The sequence below is a fragment of the Canis aureus genome, chromosome 1 (assembly GCF_053574225.1).
Source record: "Canis aureus isolate CA01 chromosome 1, VMU_Caureus_v.1.0, whole genome shotgun sequence".
In the NCBI taxonomy this organism is placed as follows: Eukaryota; Metazoa; Chordata; class Mammalia; order Carnivora; family Canidae; genus Canis; species Canis aureus.
The window spans coordinates 25,633,284-25,650,528 of NC_135611.1; the positions used below are offsets into that span (position 1 = coordinate 25,633,284).

The 17,245-nt window shown below is 39.6% G+C and overlaps 1 long non-coding RNA gene across 16 annotated transcripts in view; it reads right to left on the bottom strand.

The window, feature by feature from the left end:
- The window catches only part of LOC144311142 (uncharacterized), an 83,417-nt gene that overhangs the window by 28,026 nt on the left and 38,146 nt on the right, over positions 1-17,245 (bottom strand). For 14 of the 16 annotated variants that reach the window (XR_013376719.1, XR_013376746.1, XR_013376726.1 and 11 more), the window contains one exon: positions 14,848-15,057. The exons of 1 other annotated variant lie outside the window; for it this stretch is intronic. This is a non-coding gene — a long non-coding RNA (uncharacterized LOC144311142). Of the gene's footprint in view, positions 1-14,638; positions 15,058-17,245 lie in introns of those variants that run through there. One more of the 16 variants, XR_013376698.1, reaches the window with a different exon arrangement.

Genomic DNA, 17,245 nt, shown 5'->3' on the forward strand with positions numbered 1-17,245 from the left:
TTTGCTTCAACGTGGATGAAACTGGAGGCTATTATGTTCAGTGAAGTAAGTCAATCAGAGAAGGACAAACATTATATGGTTTCCTTCATGTGGGGAATATAAAAAATAGTGAAAGGGATTAAAAGAGATAGGAGGAAATGAGTGGGAAATATCAGAGGCAGTGACAGAACATGAGAGTCCCCTAACTCTGGGAAACGAGCAAGGGGTAGTGAAAGGGGAGGTGGGCGGGGTGATGGTGACCGGGTGATGGGCACTTGACTGGTTGAGCACTGGGTGTTACGCTATATGTTGGCAAGTCAAACCTGAATTTAAAAATTATACAAAAAAAGTATACAAAAAAAAGAAATGTAGGTAAAGAAAATGTCAATAAAAGTATACTGAGGAGAATAAATAAATAAATAAATAAATACCACTGATGTCCAGTGAACCCATTAGACCATCCCTTTCAAAGACTGCAGCTCCAACTTTTGCTTTTAAAAATATTTTTAGGGGATCCCTGGGTGTCTCAGTGGTTCAGCGCCTGCCTTTGGCCCATGGCGTGATCCTGGAGTCCCGGGATTGATCCTGCATCAGGCTCCCGGCATGCACCCTGCTTCTCCCACTGCCTGTGTCTCTGCCTCTTTCTCCCTCTTTCCCTGTGTCTATCATGAATAAATAAATAAAATCTTAAAAAAATAAAAATGTCTTTTAGATATTTTGGATGATGATGACCTCAGCCCGTCAACTATAGTAGTTCCTACAGAGATTTCCCTTCATGTTTCTCCAGACATTAATTTTTATTAACATCTAAACCATAGTGCACCTTGCTGTCCCATTTCGGAAAGTACATGAATGTTACTGTGGGATGCTATGAAAAGAAATCCCAAATTAGGATACACACTTATAATTCCCAAAACATGGGCCCCCTTAGTTCACTGAGTTCAGAATTTTGCATGCGCTTCAAGGAAATGAGCATTTTAGTGGAGTCTTCAAACTGTTCTTAGTTTAGTTGAGAAATTTCTCCCCTGTGGATTCTTGGTAAACCTGTATCTCTCAACTAACAGAAACAAAAAGTGTTTTTTTTTTTAATTTTTCTCTACTGTGTCTCCTATTTTACTTGTTGTCATCTGGGTTAAATGCACTTCCACATTGTTTTTATCCAGCAGAAAAGAAAAAAACTTTCGTAGGCTAATTGTTCTGCAAGGAGAGAAGATTTTGCGTGTCACAGAGGTTGGTGGAGAGTAGCAAAATAAGTGAAGTTTCAGTGCTTACATTAGAAAGACAAAACTTTATATCATTAAATCTACAGCTTGCTTTCTGATACAATGTTTTGTAGCCTGCCTAAATTATTGATTGTGATTTCAGGAGGAATCAAAATGCCATGAAGATATTAAATAAAGTATTTTTTTCTGTTTCTATTTTATAATCCTTAAGACAAAGGTGAATCCTATTTTTATTCCCATACACATTGCCTTTTACAAAAAGATTTCCACTTTACACCTTTGAGGGGCCTTCATTTTAGGATGTCTCTCTCTACAGAGTCTGGTTTTTCTTTGGAAAACCTGAGTATATTATTGCAATACAAACCTCTCATCGTGCTGTTCCCCCTCAGAGGGTGCCATGGAATTCAAAGAGACAAGAATGTTTTGGAATGATGGCAAAGAAGCAAAAACAGTGTGTCCTCCCCACACATTTAGAAAAATAAAGGTACGGAGGACATGGCGTACTTCTTATTAAAGGTTTTGAAAAACACCACACCTCAGTAAACATTCCTCTCGAGCTGAGGAAACACTCTGGTCAATGGCTTACCTCAGCTCCCTTAATTCTGTTTTAGTGAAGCAGACAATAGCATAGACACAATGCCTTCTTCCATGCAGAAGAGAGAGCAAAGCCAAGGACATGCAGGCACAGTCTTTAAACAAGCCCAGTGCCCTGCTCCAGGCAGTTTGTGTTGTCATCCCAAGACATATTTGGGAATTGCTGAATACTCATTACTAGGTAACCAAGTCTTGGTGCTTTCTTTTCCCTGAATGAAACACTTTACTCTGCCACTTCCTCCTTTATGGGCTTCAGAGCTTCTGGTGAGACTCTTTTTGGAGCTCCATGCAGGCCAACCCAAGTCCAGCTGCCTCTGATGTTAGCTTATTTACCCCTCTCCCTGGTTTGAAAATGCAGGTATCATCATCTTCTGTGATAATAACCAGAGAGAACCAAATATTCAGCTTGTGGCCAGATTGCATATTGTCATTCCCTTTTGCTTCCAACTGTTTCACCTACAGTAGGAAGTATCTTTTCCACTGAGAGGAAATGATCTACTAGGAGTGTTCCCATCATTTCTGAAAAGCCAGGCAACACTGTTGGTGGGAATGTGAACTGGTGCAGCCACTCTGGAAAACTATCCGGAGGTTCCTCAATGAGTTAAAAATAGAGCTACCCTACGACCCAGCAATTACACTGCTGGGGATTTACCCTAAAGATACAGATGCAGTAAAGCCCGAGACACCTGCATCCCAATGTTTATAGCAGGAATGTCCACAATAGCCAAACTGTGGAAGGAGCCTCGGTGTCCATCAACAGATGATGGTAAAGAAGATGTGGTCTATATATACAATGGAATATTCCTCAGCCATTAGAAACAATGAATACACACCATTTGCTTCAACGTGAATAGAACTGTAGGGTAGTATGCTGAGTGAAGTAGGTCAATCAGAGAAGGACAAAACTTATATGGTTTCCTTCATACGGGGAATATAAAAAATAGTGAAGGGGATTATAGGGGAAAGGAGAGAAAATGAGTGGGAAATATCAGAGAAGGTGACAGAACATGAGAGACCCCTAATGCTGGGAAATGAACAAGGGGTAGTGGAAGGAGAGGAGGGCGGGGGGATGGGGTGACTGGGTAACGGGCACAGAGGGGGGCACTTGACGGGATGAGCACTGGGTGTTATACTGTATGTTGGCAAATCAAACTCCCCCCAAAAATTTTTTTTAAAAAAGGGAACAAACTGAGTGTTACTGGAGGGGAGTGGGGTGGAGAATGGGTGGGGTAACTGGGTGATGGGCAGTAAGGAGAGCACGTGATGTAATGAGCACTGGACGTTATATAAGACTGATGAATCACTGACCAATACCTCTAAAACCAATAATACATTATATGTTAGTTAATTGAATTTAAATAACATTTTTAAAAACTTAAAAAATAAATTTAATGAAATTCTAAAAAAACAAACAAACAAACAAAAGAAACAAACAAAAGCCAGGCAATATTCTGGATTCATTCCCATGAGAGAGGTTAGTACTAAACTGGCTTCCTTTCTTAGTTTGTGAACCAAATATTCTCTTCTATTGCCATTTTCCTGAATCACCAACAAACTATTCACCTCACGCCAGCCCCTTTAAACAACCTGAGACAGCCTGAGCCATCTATCTGAGAGTTTTGTAAACAGCGTGTGAGAGCCCCACTTCTGTCTTCAGGTTTCTCCAGAGCAGTGGTTTCCTAACACGGCTCCACTAACATAGGAAGTCAGAAATGTGTGAGCTATAAGAAAAGACAGATGTGTGGGCCTCATTCTGAAGATTCTCATTCAGTGAGTATATTGGTGGGGACCCAGTATCAATGACTTCTTACTGCTTAGGTGGTCCTAATTCATAGCAGGTGTGTTAACTACCAATTTACACCACCACTTCTGGTCGTCTACTTCCGTCCCTCCTCAATTCTGATTCCCCTGTTCTATGATTCCTGTACATATCTCAGCTTCCCCTCTCTTCTCACTTACACCAATGACATTTTTCAGATTTGCCACCCAAGTGTCAGCCTCTGGCCCTACTCCAGAACATGACTCATGCTTACTACTATTCTGGTTTTATTCTCCTAGCCCTCTGAGCTCTTTTGTGGGCCCTACCTGCCAGGAAAAATTAATCAGACACAAGCACCTAGCAGGGCAGGATCTCCAAAGCACAGTACCAATGCAATTGCTTTATTTGCTACACTCAAAAGAAGACTTTATGCAAGGGCTTCATCAAAATGACTGTGAGTGATACATAAAATATAATTCAACAAGGACACCTCCACCTTCAGTCTTGGACTGCAAAAAGTGCATTGCCCTTGGCTGCATCTTTGGTGCAGCTTAGTTCCATCTTCTAGGGTCAACAAAAATGAAGAATATAGGCTGATGGTAACTCTAAGCAACTGTCATGCTCTGAAGGAGGCCATGCAGAACAGACAAAGTGAAGAGTTATCTGTGATTATCTGAAGCAGAGTTCCAAAAGATTTGACCATGCTGGGGACTGCTGAAAAGGAACATCAGTATAAAAACCAATTTCAAGGCAACAGTCCACAAAGGAGATGCTTATTTGGAGGCAAGTTACCTAAGCCACTCAAAGTGTAACAGCAAATACACAAAAACAAAAACATTAATTAAAAAATGAATAAGAATCAGCCAAACCAAGATGAAATAAATAAAACTTTGGAATTGCAGGCTACAGTTGTATTGCAAAATGTCTAGGGTGTATTGGTAACTTTGCTTATATGTAAAGACAGCGAATTCTTAAGATGGAAGTTTAGCGAGAAAACAAAAGGGTTGGTTGTGTAGAAACCAATCTAGAGTCAGTATATTGAAACATCATAAATAATTGGGAAAAAATCCTACATGTGAACATTTATTCTGTGCATATTTCCCAAAGAAGGCTCATTCAAGATCAGAAATTCTCTTCAGAAAGATGCACCAGGCCGACAATTCTGCACCTAGAAGGAGAGCACATTTATTAAGAGTCTACTTGGTTAAGATATGAATGACCTTGGACAGGGACAATGTAATATGAGCCCAACAGCATTCTTTTTAGCAAGGTCAGATCTTCTGCCTTTTCTGCCAGTTTCCTACTTTTTTCTTAGTCCTAAATAATGTTATATCCTGCACTGACTCTCTTACAAGGTTTATTCTATATTTTTATGTTTTAATATAATTTTTATTGATATATAATGTACAAAAAGTACACAAACTTTGAGTATGTACCCTAATGAATTATCACAAAGTAGACACATGTAATTACCACCCAATCAAAAGAACATTATCAGCATCTAAAAATTCCCCACCATATCTCCAAACACTATCGAACTACCTTTTAACATCATAGACTAGTTTTACCTGTTTTTTAATTTTATCTACATGGAATGACTGACTTCTTCCACTAACATTATGTTTGATTTTGCAATGCTGTTGGGTGTACCAAACAGCCTGCTCAATTTTTTTAAATAAAGAATATTTTCAGGTATGTAACATGCAAACATGTGCGTCAAAAGAAGACAGTTTAAGGTGCTCTTAAGAACAAACCATAGCAAGCATAGACAGTATTTTACTTACACCTAACTTGATATTATAATTTACTTTATCTGCCTGACTTGATTGGACCTTTTTAGCCTTCATGTTGAATCAAACATACAGCGTATATAGAATGATGGCCATACCATGAATGTACAGGCAAATCATTTTCATTAACTGACTATATCTATATAATGCCCACTCGCATAAACTCAGAATAGCATCAACACCCATAAAAGTCTTCTTTTTGCCATCTTCTAATCACTACCTATCCCCCAAAATAATTACTGTCCCGATTTCAAAAACATATATTAGTTTTGCCTACTTTTATATTTTGTGAAAGTGGCATGTGAAATATACTTTCTTCTGGTCTGGCTTTGTTCCTCTAATATGTTTGTGAAAGTCAACCAGATGTTGGCATATAGGTATAGAATACTAATTCTCATCTCTGCCTGGTATTCCACTATATGAATATAGCATAATTTATCCACATATTTATCATTGCCTTTGCACTCTATAATAATCTTTTGGTGAACAGATGTTTCTAACATTTTTATAATCCAATTTATCAATTGTTTCTTTTAAGACTAGTGCTTTGTGAGTCCTTTTTAAGAAATCTTTACATTCCCCCAAATCATGAATTATTTCCCTACCTTTTCTTCTAGAAGATTTTTTTTTAATTTTCTTTTAAAGATTTTATTTATTCATGAGAAACACAGAGAGAGAGAGGCAGAGACACAGGCAGGCAGAGGGAGAAGCAGGCTCCCTGCAGGGAGCCCAATAGGGGACTTAATACCAAGACCCCCGGATCAGGCCCTGGACAGAAGGCAGAAGCTCAACCAATGAGCCACCAAGGCACCCTTCTAGAAGCATTATGATTTTACCTTTTGCGTTTAGCTCTATAGTATACCTAGAGTTGATTTGAGTATGTGATATGAAGTAAGAGTCAAATTTTACTTTCTTTTTCTACTTGCACATCCAGAGGACCCAGCATCATTTACTAAGATGGGGTACCTGGACCTCAGTCTGGTAGGACTGGCAGTGTCACCTTTACAAAATATAGTGTTCATATATTTATGTTTATTTCTGGAACCTCTAGTCTGATCCATTGGTTTACTTTGTCTATCATTATACTTTGTCGTTATTACTGTTGCTTTATCATAAGTCTTTTTCTTTTCCTGGATATTTTTTAATTCAGTTGAATTTGCCAACATATACTAAAACACCCAGTACTCAACTGTCAAGTGCCTTTAATCTCTTTCACTATCTTTTATATTACCCGCATGAAGGAAACCATATAATGTTTGTCCTTCTCTGATTGACTTACTTCACTGAACATAATAGCCTCCAGTTTCATCCACGTTGAAGCAAATGGTGGGTATTCGTCGTTTCTAATGACTGAGTAATATTGCATTGTATATAGGGAACACATCTTCTTTACCATTCATCTTTTGATGGAAACCGAGGCTCCTTCCACAGTTTGGCTATTGTGGACATGGCTGCTATAAACATTGGGATGCAGGTGTCTCGGGCTTTACTGCATCTGTATCTTTGGGGTAAGTCCCCAGCAGTGCAATTGCTGGGTCGTAGGGTAGCTCTATTTATAACTCTTTGAGGAACCTCCAGACAGTTTTCCAGAGTGGCTGCACCAGTTCACATTCCCACCAACAGTGCAAGAGGGTTCCCCTTTCTCCACATCCTCTCCAACATTTATTGTTTCCTGTCTTGTTAATTTTCACCATTCTCACTGGTGTGGGGTGGTATCTCATTGTGGTTTTGATTTGTATTTCCCTGATGGCAAGTGATGCGGAGCATTTTCTCATGTGCTCGTTGGCCATGTGTACGCCTTCTTTGGTGACATTTCTGTTCATGTCTTTTGCCCTTTTCGTGGTTGGATTGTTTGTTTCTTTGCTGTTGAGTTTAATAAGTTCTTTATAGACCTTGGATACTAGCCCTTTATCTGATAGGTCATTTGCAAATATCTTCTCCCATTCTGTAGGTTGTCTTTTAGTTTTGTTGACTGTTCCTTTTGCTGTGCAGAAGCCTTTGATCTTGATGAAGTCCCAAGAGTTCACTTTTGCTCTTGTTTCCCTTGCCTTCATAGCTGTATCTTGCAAGAACGTGGTGTGGCCAAGTTCAAAAAGGGCGTTGCCTGTGTTCTCCTTTAGGATTTTGATGGATTCTTGTCTCACATTTAGATCTTTCATCCATTTTGAGTTTTATCTTTGTGTCTGATGTAAGAGAATGGGCTAGTTTCATTCTTCTGCAAGTGGCTGTCCAATTTCCCCAGCACCACTTATTGAAGAGACTCTCCTTTTTCCAGCGGATAGTCTTTCTTGCTTTGTCAAATATTAGTTGACCATAGAACCCATTTCTGGGTTCCCTCTTCTGTTCCATTGATCTATGTGTCTGTTTCTTGTGCCAGTACCACACTGTCTTGATGATCACAGCTTTGTAGTACAGCTTGAAATCCGGCATTGTGATGCCCCCACCTCTGGTTTTCTTTTTCAACATTCCCCCTGGCTATTCAGGGTCTTTTCTGATCCCACACAAATCTTAAGATGATTTGTTCCAACTCTCTGAAGAAAGTCAATGGTATTTTGATAGGGATTGCACTGAGTGTGTACATTGCCCTGGGTAGCATTGCCATTTTCACGATATTCATTCTTCCAATCCATGAGCATGGAATATTTTTTCCATCTCTTTGTGTCTTCCTCAATTTCTTTCAGAAGTGTTCTGTAGTTTTTAGGGTATAGATCCTTCACCTCTTTGGTTAGGTTTATTCCTAGGTATCTTATGCTTTTGGGTGCAATTGTAAATGGGATTGATTCCCTAATTTCTCTTTCTTCAGTCTCATTGTTAGTGTATAGAAATGCCACTGATTTCTGGGCATTGATTTTGTATCCTGCCAGATTGCCAAATTGCTGTATGAGTTCTAGAAATCTTGGGGTGGAGACTTTTGGGTTTTCTCAGTACAGTATCAGGTCATCACTGAAGATGATGGAGAGGGAGAGTTTGACTTCTTCTTTTCTAATTTGAATGCTTTTTATGTCTTTTTGTTGTCTGATTGCTGAGGCTAGGACTTCTAGTACTACGTTGAAATAGCAGTAGTGAGAGTGGACATCCCTGTCATGTTCCTGATCTAAGGGGAAAGGCTCCCAGTGTTTCCCCATTGAGAATGATATCTGCTGTGGGCTTTTTGTAGATGGCTTTTAAGATGCTGAGGAATGTGCCCTCTATTCCTACACTCTGAAGAGTTTTGATCAGGAATGGATGCTGTATTTTGTCAAATGTTTTCTCTGCATCTATTGACAGGATCATATGGTTCTTGTTTTTTCTCTTGTTCATATGATCTATCACGTTAGTTGTTTTACCAGGGTTGAACCAGCTTTGCATCCCGGGGATAAACCCCACTTGGTCATGGTGAATAAACTTCCTAATGTACTGTTGGATCCTATTGGCTAGGATCTTGTTGAGAATTTGTGCGTCTGTGTTCATCAGGGATATTGATCTATACTTCTCCTTTTTGGTGGGGTCTTTGGATTTGGAATCAAGGTGATGCTGGCCTCATAAAACGAGTTTGTAAGTATTCCTTCCTTTTCTCTCTTTCAGAACAGCTTTAGTAGAATGGGTATTGTTTCTTCTTTAAACGTTTGATAGAATTCCCCTGGGAAGCCATCTGGCCCTGGACTCTTGTGTCTTGGGAGGTTTGTGATGACTGCTTCAATTTCCTCCCTGGTTGTTGGCCTGTTCAGGTTTTTTATTTCTTCCTGTTCCAGTTTTGGTAATTTGTGGTTTTCCAGAAATGTGTCTATTTCTTCTAGATTGCCTAATTTGTTGGCATATAGCTGCTCATAATATGTTTTTAAAATCGTTTGTATTTCCTTGGTATTGGTTGTGATCTCTCCTTTTCCATTCGTGATTTTATTAATTTGAGTCTTTTCTCTATAATAAGGTTGGCAATGGTTTATCTATCTTATGAATTCTTTCAAAGAACCAACTCCTGGTTTTGTTGATCTGTTCCACAGCTCTTGTGGTCTCTATTTCATTGAGTTCTGCTCAAATCTTTGTTAACTCTCTTCTTCTGCTTGGTGTAGGTTTCATTTGCTGTTCTTTCTCCAGTTCCTTTAGGTGCGAAGTTAGCTTGTGTATTTGAGTTTTTTCCCATTTTTTGAGGGATGGTTGTATTGCGATGTATTTCCCTCTTAGGACTGCTTTTGCTGTATCCCAAAGATTTTGAGTGGTTGTATCTTCATTTTCATTAGTTTCCATGAATCTGTTTAATTCTTCTTAATTTCCTGGTTGACCCATTCATCTTTTAGCAGGATGCTCTTTAACCTCCACGTGTTTGAGTTTCTTCTAAATTTCTTCTTGTGATTGAGTTGTAGTTTCAAGCATTGTGGTCGGAAAATATGCAGGGGACAATCCCAATCCTTTGGTATTGGTTGAGACCCGATTTGTGACCCAGTATGTGGTCTATTCTGGAGAAAGTTCCATGGGCACATGAGGAGAATATGTGTTCAGTTGCGTTCAGATGTAAAGTTCTGTATATACCTGTGAAATCCATCTGGTCCAGTGTATCATTTAAAGCTCTTGTTTCTTTAGAGATGTTGTGTTTAGAAGATCTGTCATTTGTAGAAAGTGCCGTGTTGATGTTGCCTACTATTAGTGTATTATTATCTAAGTATGTCTTTACTTTGGTTATTAATTGATTGATATACTTGGCAGCTCCCCCATTAGGGCCTAAATATTCAATATTATTAGATCCTCTTGTTGGATAGACCCTTTAAGTATGATATAGTGTCCCTCTTCATCTCCCACTACAGTCTTTGGGATAAAGTTTAATTTACCTGATATGAGGATGGCTACCCCTGCTTTCTTTGGAGGGCCATTTGAATTGTAAATTTCCCTCCAACATTTCATTTTCAGGCTGGAGGTTTCCTCAGGTCTCAAATGAGTGTCTTGTAGCCAGCAAATAGATGGGTCCTGCTTTTTTATCTGGTCTGAAACCCTGGGCAGTAGGGCAGGGAGAGGAAGAAGCCTGGAGCCTTGGATAACCATTCAGATAGAAGGTGAGGGCTTCTCTCTGTCACCTCCTCCTTGAGGAACAGGGTGTGGGTTGCAAGAAGACAGGGAAAGCCCCCCTCTGGGCCACAGTCCCTTCCCTGTCCCTTTTAATGGGGTCATTTAGCCCTTTCACATTCAGAGTTACTATTGAAAGGTATGAATTGAGTTCATCGTAATACTTATTCAGTCTCTATTTTTGTAGATTATTTCTTTGGGCTTCCTCTTTCTTTTACTGGGTCCCCCTTATTATTTCTTACAGAGCTCATTTGGTGGTCACATATTCTTTCAGTTTCTGCCTATCTTGAAAGTTCTTTATCTCTCTTCTATTCTGAATGAGAGCCTTGCTGGATAAAGTATTCTTAGCTGCATGTTCTTCCCATTTAGTACCCTGAATATATGTTGCCAGCTGTTTCTGGTCTGCCAGGTCTGTGCAGAAAAATTCTGCTGTTAATCTAATATTTCTCCCTATGTAAGTTAGGGATCTTTTGTCTCTCACTGCTTTAACAGTTTTCTCTTTATCTTTGGAATTTGCAAGTTTCACTCTTAAATGTTGAAGTGTTGAATGATTTTTGTAGATTTTGGGGGGAACCTCTCTATATCCTGATCTGTTCCCTCCCCAAATCAGGGAAGTTCTCAGCTATGATTTGTTTCAATATGCTTTCTGTCCCTCTGTCCCTCTTGGTGTTCTCTGGATCCACAATTAAACGTAGATTTTTTTCTTCTGAGGCTATCATTTGTTTCCCTTAACCTTTCCTTATGGTCTTTTGTTTTTCTCTTTTTACCTCAGCTTCCTTCCTTGCCATCAACTTGTCTTCTATGTCGCTCACTCTTTCTTCTGCCTCATTAACCCTCATTGTTAGGACCTCCAGTTTGAATTGCAGGTCATTTAATTGATTTTTAATTCCGACCTGAGTAGATGTAAATTCTTCAATCATGAAGTCTCATGAATCCTTCATGGTTTTTTCTAGAGCCACCAGTAGCTTTATAATTGTGCTTCTGAATTGGCTTTCTGACATCGAATTGTAATCCAAATTCTGTAACTCTGTGGCAGAGAGTACTGTTTCTGATTCTTCCTTTTGTAGTTAATTCTCCCTTCTAGGCATTTTGCTCAGTGCAGAATGGCTGTATGAGCAGGCTGATTGAAGTATATAACCATGACCTACATAAATTTCACCCTACGTGATTTTGCCAAGGTTAGAGACCAGAAATTGAAAACAAAGATCAGAACAAAATAAAAGAAAAGGACCACTAAGTAAAAAAACAAATTTTAAAACAAAGTAGTAAAAAATAAAAGGCCAAAAGTTCCAAAGCAGAGGAAAAGAGAAAAAAAAGAAGAGGAAAAAAGCAGAAATGCTTGTAGAGAGGCCCACCATTGACCAGCAAAACAGAAATGAGATAAAATAGGGGGCCAGAATGGGAATGAGGAATCTTACAGAATGAACCAGCATGGTATACCACTTGGTTCTGGGTGCATGCTGGTCATGTATTAGAAGGTATTAACTTCTTCCATTGTAGAACAAAATGAGGCAGAGAATACAAAAAACACAAAACACAAAAAAATATCTTGTATATCTCCCAAAATTAAGTTGAGAATGTTGAAGGAATCTAGAAGTGGAAAATATATCTAGGACCTGTAATTGTAGAACTATGAAGGCCAAAAAGGAAGAAACTTCAAAATGAAGAAGTGGTGTAAAATATTGCAGTTAAAGTGGGAAAAGAGAAAAAAATCAGAAATTTATAGTCTGATATAAAATGAATTGTATAAGGAAAAGGAAGAAAACAAAAATCGGAGGGGTACCCTCTAGTTCTATATACTACAAATCCCTCTGACTTCCCCTAGAGCTTTCCAGTGCTACTTGGTCAAGAACATGCTCTTCCCCTGTCCTTCCAGCTGGTCTTCTGGGGGAGGGGCCTGCTGTGCTGTCTCAGATGTGTGTACCTGGGGAGCTGCCCTGCCCCCTGTAGGGTGCCGAGCTCAGTGGGAGTTGTTTACCCCATGAGGCCTCTGTTCCCTGATGGCACAGCCTTTCCCAAGCACAAGGTGAAGCAAGGAGGATCAACAGCACTGGTAACGGCCAGGTCTCCAGCTCTGGAGTCAACTCCCCCAGTAACTACCACAGTCTCGCAGTCCGCACTGGCCTAGATGCTCCTGGGCCAGCGGGGAGCACTGATCTGCAGGACAGCTTGGGGGCACCTAGAGGCAGGAGAGTCTTCGCTGTCCTGTGCCCTCCCGCCTCTGCCTGTCCTGGGGGTCATGCAGGATCCTGGGCTGTGCCCCCACGCCCTGAGATCTGGGGCCTACACCGCTGGAATGAGCTCCTGGGGCTGCAGCTCCTGAAGGCAGCAGGGTGCAGCCCCTCTGTCTGGAGCCCCCACCTGACGGGCTGGCCTCTCCCAAAGGCCCCACCAGCTGTGCACTCGAGACCTTTACTGAAATCGGCCAACGTTTGTGGCATGCTCTCCCCTGGGTGCACTTCCTCTATTAGTGACTCTGCGAAACTGGAGGTTTCATTGCCCCTCCTGTGATTTTGCTCAATTTCCTTCCTAAGCGCCTTTACTGGACAAAGGAAATAAAAATCCAGTGCAGATTTTTAAAGTTCCTGCTTTTCCCGGGCTGGGCTTTCCTGTCCCAGATGTTTTTGCCATGGGTCTTAGCCTGGATCCTCACAGGGCCCCTCCCTGACTTGATTCTTTTTTATTTTATTTTTTCCCACCTTCATCCCTTGTTAGAAGCAAAAACCTTTCTCTCTGTAGCGTTCTGGTTTTTCTCTCTTTAAATCTCAGGACAAATTCATAGGTTTTCAGGATGGTTTGAAAATTATCTAGGTAAGTTGGGGTGGGGGGCAGGTGAGTTGAGGACTCTACTCCTCCGCCATCTTGCCCCACCTCTCTCTATCATAAGTCTTAATATCTGTTAAAGTGAGCCATCCAACCTTATTCTTCTTTTCCTAGAATATTCTGACTATTCTTGGCCCTTTACATTTCCATTTAACTAGTGTGTCAATATCTGGATTCTCTGTGGAACTATTTATATTGTTTGCTTTTTTCCTTGGTTTTCTGTCAAAATTATTCAATGGCTTATCATTATCTAGAAGATAAAGTCCAAGTTTCTTATCATAGCATAAAAGTTGTGCCTTATATTTCCATGATTATCAGTGAGCAAACAAATAGTTGTGTTTCATGGACAGATATTCACTTTTGTACTATGCCTAGTAACATTTTTTGACCATATTTAAAATTTGACTGTCTTTTCTGGTTTGCAAAAGTTCTTTTCTTTCACTAGAGATAGATACTTGTCTTATTGTTGTTCTCTCTTCGCATTACTGACCAACCTTCATTTGTCAGTTTGAAGTCTCGTAACATTAAACTGCCGAGACTTGTTAGTTACTTTGGTTCTTATCCTCCTTTTAACTGCAGAACTTATCCCCTTCCTTCTTAAAGTGGCCAACTCCTACTCATTGTGCAAAATTTAATTTAGACCAGATTTCCTTTCAGAATTTCTTCCCTGGGGCTCTATCATTAGAATGGCTTCTATGCCACTCTATGCTTGTCTCTGTCTTGGAATTTACCTTACAATACTTGCAGTTATCTTTTTATATATTTGCCCATTTTATGTATCTTTTTCATGTCTGTGCACCATCATCTTGCACAGTTTCTGACTCATATTAAATTTTCAAGTTACTCAGCATTGATGGCAATCTCAAATCTAGACAGCTCTTACCCAAGAGCAGCTGCTAAACAACTTGAAGTATTGTTTGTATATTTGTGGCAGAAATTTTCATCTTTGAAACTAATTTTTGCATCTAAAATGAGTGAGTGAAAGATACCTATTAATAACATGTGAGACTTTGTCATGTGGAAGGTTTCTGATTTCCTAAGGCAGCCTGGGCCATAAGTCCAATGGGATACATCTCACTTGGGACACTTAGCAACTTCCTTTTTCTGGTCTTCAGAGTTTCTGATTGTGCTCCCTTCTTAGATCCATATAGGCTAACCTAATTCCAGTTTCCCCTCTAAAGAGTCTGGGGCCATAAATTCATGTGGAGACTACTGCCTCAAAACATAACATGTTTAAAGATGATTGCCAGGCAGGAGAAATGCTTCAACCAACATCTAATTACTAATGGAAATGAAAGGAATAACTTAATGTCGCATTATTATTCCATTCAAACAATACCCAACATGTTTAAATGCTCCTCTAAAATCTCCTTTACACAAATAATTTATATAATCTTTCATCAGCCTCAGTGGACTGGATTAAAATCCTGCATAGGTAAGAACAGATTGTGTCTGATGACTTTAATATATGTGAGACGTAGTATCTTTCTTTCTCTGTGGTTATATCTCTTAGTGTGAGTGACGTTTAGCAGGTGCGTACATGTGGGCATATTGAGTAGGAATAAGTTGTGCTGCCAACCAGAAGCAGTTGTTTCTCGTAGTTAAATTGGATTCTTCCTAAGAAGTGTTTAATTGAAATGCTTACTTCAAAATGACTCTGTTCTGCTGCAGCGAGGAGGGACTTCCAGTGAAAACATTTAAGTAATTCCTAATTTAGTCGGCCAGGATGATCGGCCTGTGTTTTAGAACTTGAGTTTGTGCGTTCCTTGGGATTGGTGAGTCTTGCCCAGCAGATGTGGTCAACTGTGAATAGTTAGTGTGCAGTTCACATCATGGAACAGATTTTCTCCAGCCCCTTGAAGGAAAGATAGAAAGGGATTAGGAAAAAGTGGGCAATACAGAGATAATCCTTCCTCGCTCTTCTCCTTAACCTCCCCAAAGAAGCATACAGCAAAGGTATCTCCAGGCTTAGAAGTTGCAGGTGCTGGAAAAAGTGTATGGAACTAAAGTGAGCAGGACTCTGGTTTAAACTGGTGTGATTGTTTTCACTTACTTTCAGGGTAATCAAGATCTGGGTAGTGCTTTTAGACATACAACATTCTAAGTAAGTATTTTTTAGCTAATACAAATAAATTGCTCTACTAGTGTTTATGTGAATTCGTGTGCTGAATGTCTGTGAATAATTTGATTTCTCAGTCCAACTCACCTTCTTGTTGATTTCCATAGCATAAATCTAACCTGTTTTTTTCTATCTGTACAAGATGATACGGAGTTCTGATCCAAATTCTTTTTTTTTTTAATTTTTATTTATTTATGATAGTCACACAGAGAGAGAGAGAGAGAGAGAAGCAGAGACATAGGCAGAGGGAGAAACAGGCTCCATGCACTGGGAGCCCGACGTGGGATTCGATCCCGGGTCTCCAGGATCGCGCCCTGGGCCAAAGTCAGGTGCCAAACCGCTGCGCCACCCAGGGATCCCCCTGATCCAAATTCTTTACAATAATGATAAGTCAGCCTAATGAGTTTCTGATATCTTGCTGAGAGAATACCTTCACCCTTTCTAAGTTCCTTCTAGCCAAGGGGACTTTGAGTGGATGAGCTCTTTCTCTCCAGCCCAGCTCTTTCTCCTTCACAGAACTCCAATCTCATCTGTCATATCTGTAATCCTAGCACTTAATGTTCTACAAACAACAAATAGCATAGATTCCTGCATTGTCCATCATGATATCTCACACAACTCTGATTTTGACTGTGCCTTTTATTTACCTGGGATGCCCTTGCCTGTGTCATCATCTGTACAACAATTCAAATGTGATTTCTTCCAGGAAGACATCCCTGAAACCTCCAGCTGGGCTAATGGCCTTTCCTCTGAGTTCCCTTCTGTCATGGTTAACACAGTGAGTGGTATAGGAAGATCTCAGTGGATGTGAGTGAATGCATAATATTCCAACCTATGCTGGTTATCTTTAGTGTGTCTCTGTTTACTAAACTATGAGCATCTTGAGATCCGGGACCCTATTTTATTCATATTGTTCATATTTGTATTTCTGGAGTCCAGCCAAAAGCCTGGATGGAATATGAAGGGTGCTCAATAATTGTTGAGAAAACTGATGGGAAACATTTTAATTCCTTGAGAACAATTAAAACTGGGCCTCATCCAGAAGGTAACACCATTTGTTTGAAATATTTTCCCATGTCCAAATTCTTTAAGATGCTAAAGCTAAAAGCTCACAGATGCATGTGTCACTGTGTATCACTACTTATGTCCTCCTGCCTTAGGCTATTCAGCTGGTGAAAGGGAAAAATGTCAGTGATTTACAAGAGATTTTTGATAGTAGAAAGAGCCTCTTAGAACTTCAGGATACTAATTGACATGATCTGATAAACATGAGTGTAAAGAAAGATTTCATGAACAATAAGTCATAGAAGGAAATTTTGCTAATGTCAAAAATTTATGAGGGAGAATTGGAACAGAAATAGAAGGTAAATGAATGCTACTGATCAGTGAATCATTTGAACAGAATCATAAGGGTCCATCAACTATATTTTCTTTTCACGTCTCATTGTTTTTAATGTAGGCAAGTGAGTTAAAGCAGGGATGAGGAAAACGTATGTGGGCTAACTGGCTAAATGCTTCCTAATTGCTTTGATTCATAAATGTCATTCATTTAAGGCTTATTTTCATAAAATAAGCTTTGTGAGCTTTGTAGTTGGCAAAGAATGCTTGAGTTGAGTGTAGAAGATAACATTCTTGGAAAGCTTTGTGAGATAGTTTAGTCTCTGTTTCAGAAATTAATATGAATAAAAATGAGAATGCTTATCTGGCAGAACATAATATCTCTGAAAGTATATATATTCAAATGATCTGGAAATTAGTTTCTTTGCTCTTAATCATTCTGCAAAACAATAAGAATTTTGTTCCTTTGGACTCAATCATTCTGCAAAACAATAAGAATTTTGTTCCTTTGGATTCTAAAGTGTAATACTCTACTTACTGTCAGATACCCAAAACAGCATGGAGCCTAGAACCCCGAGAAAATAAG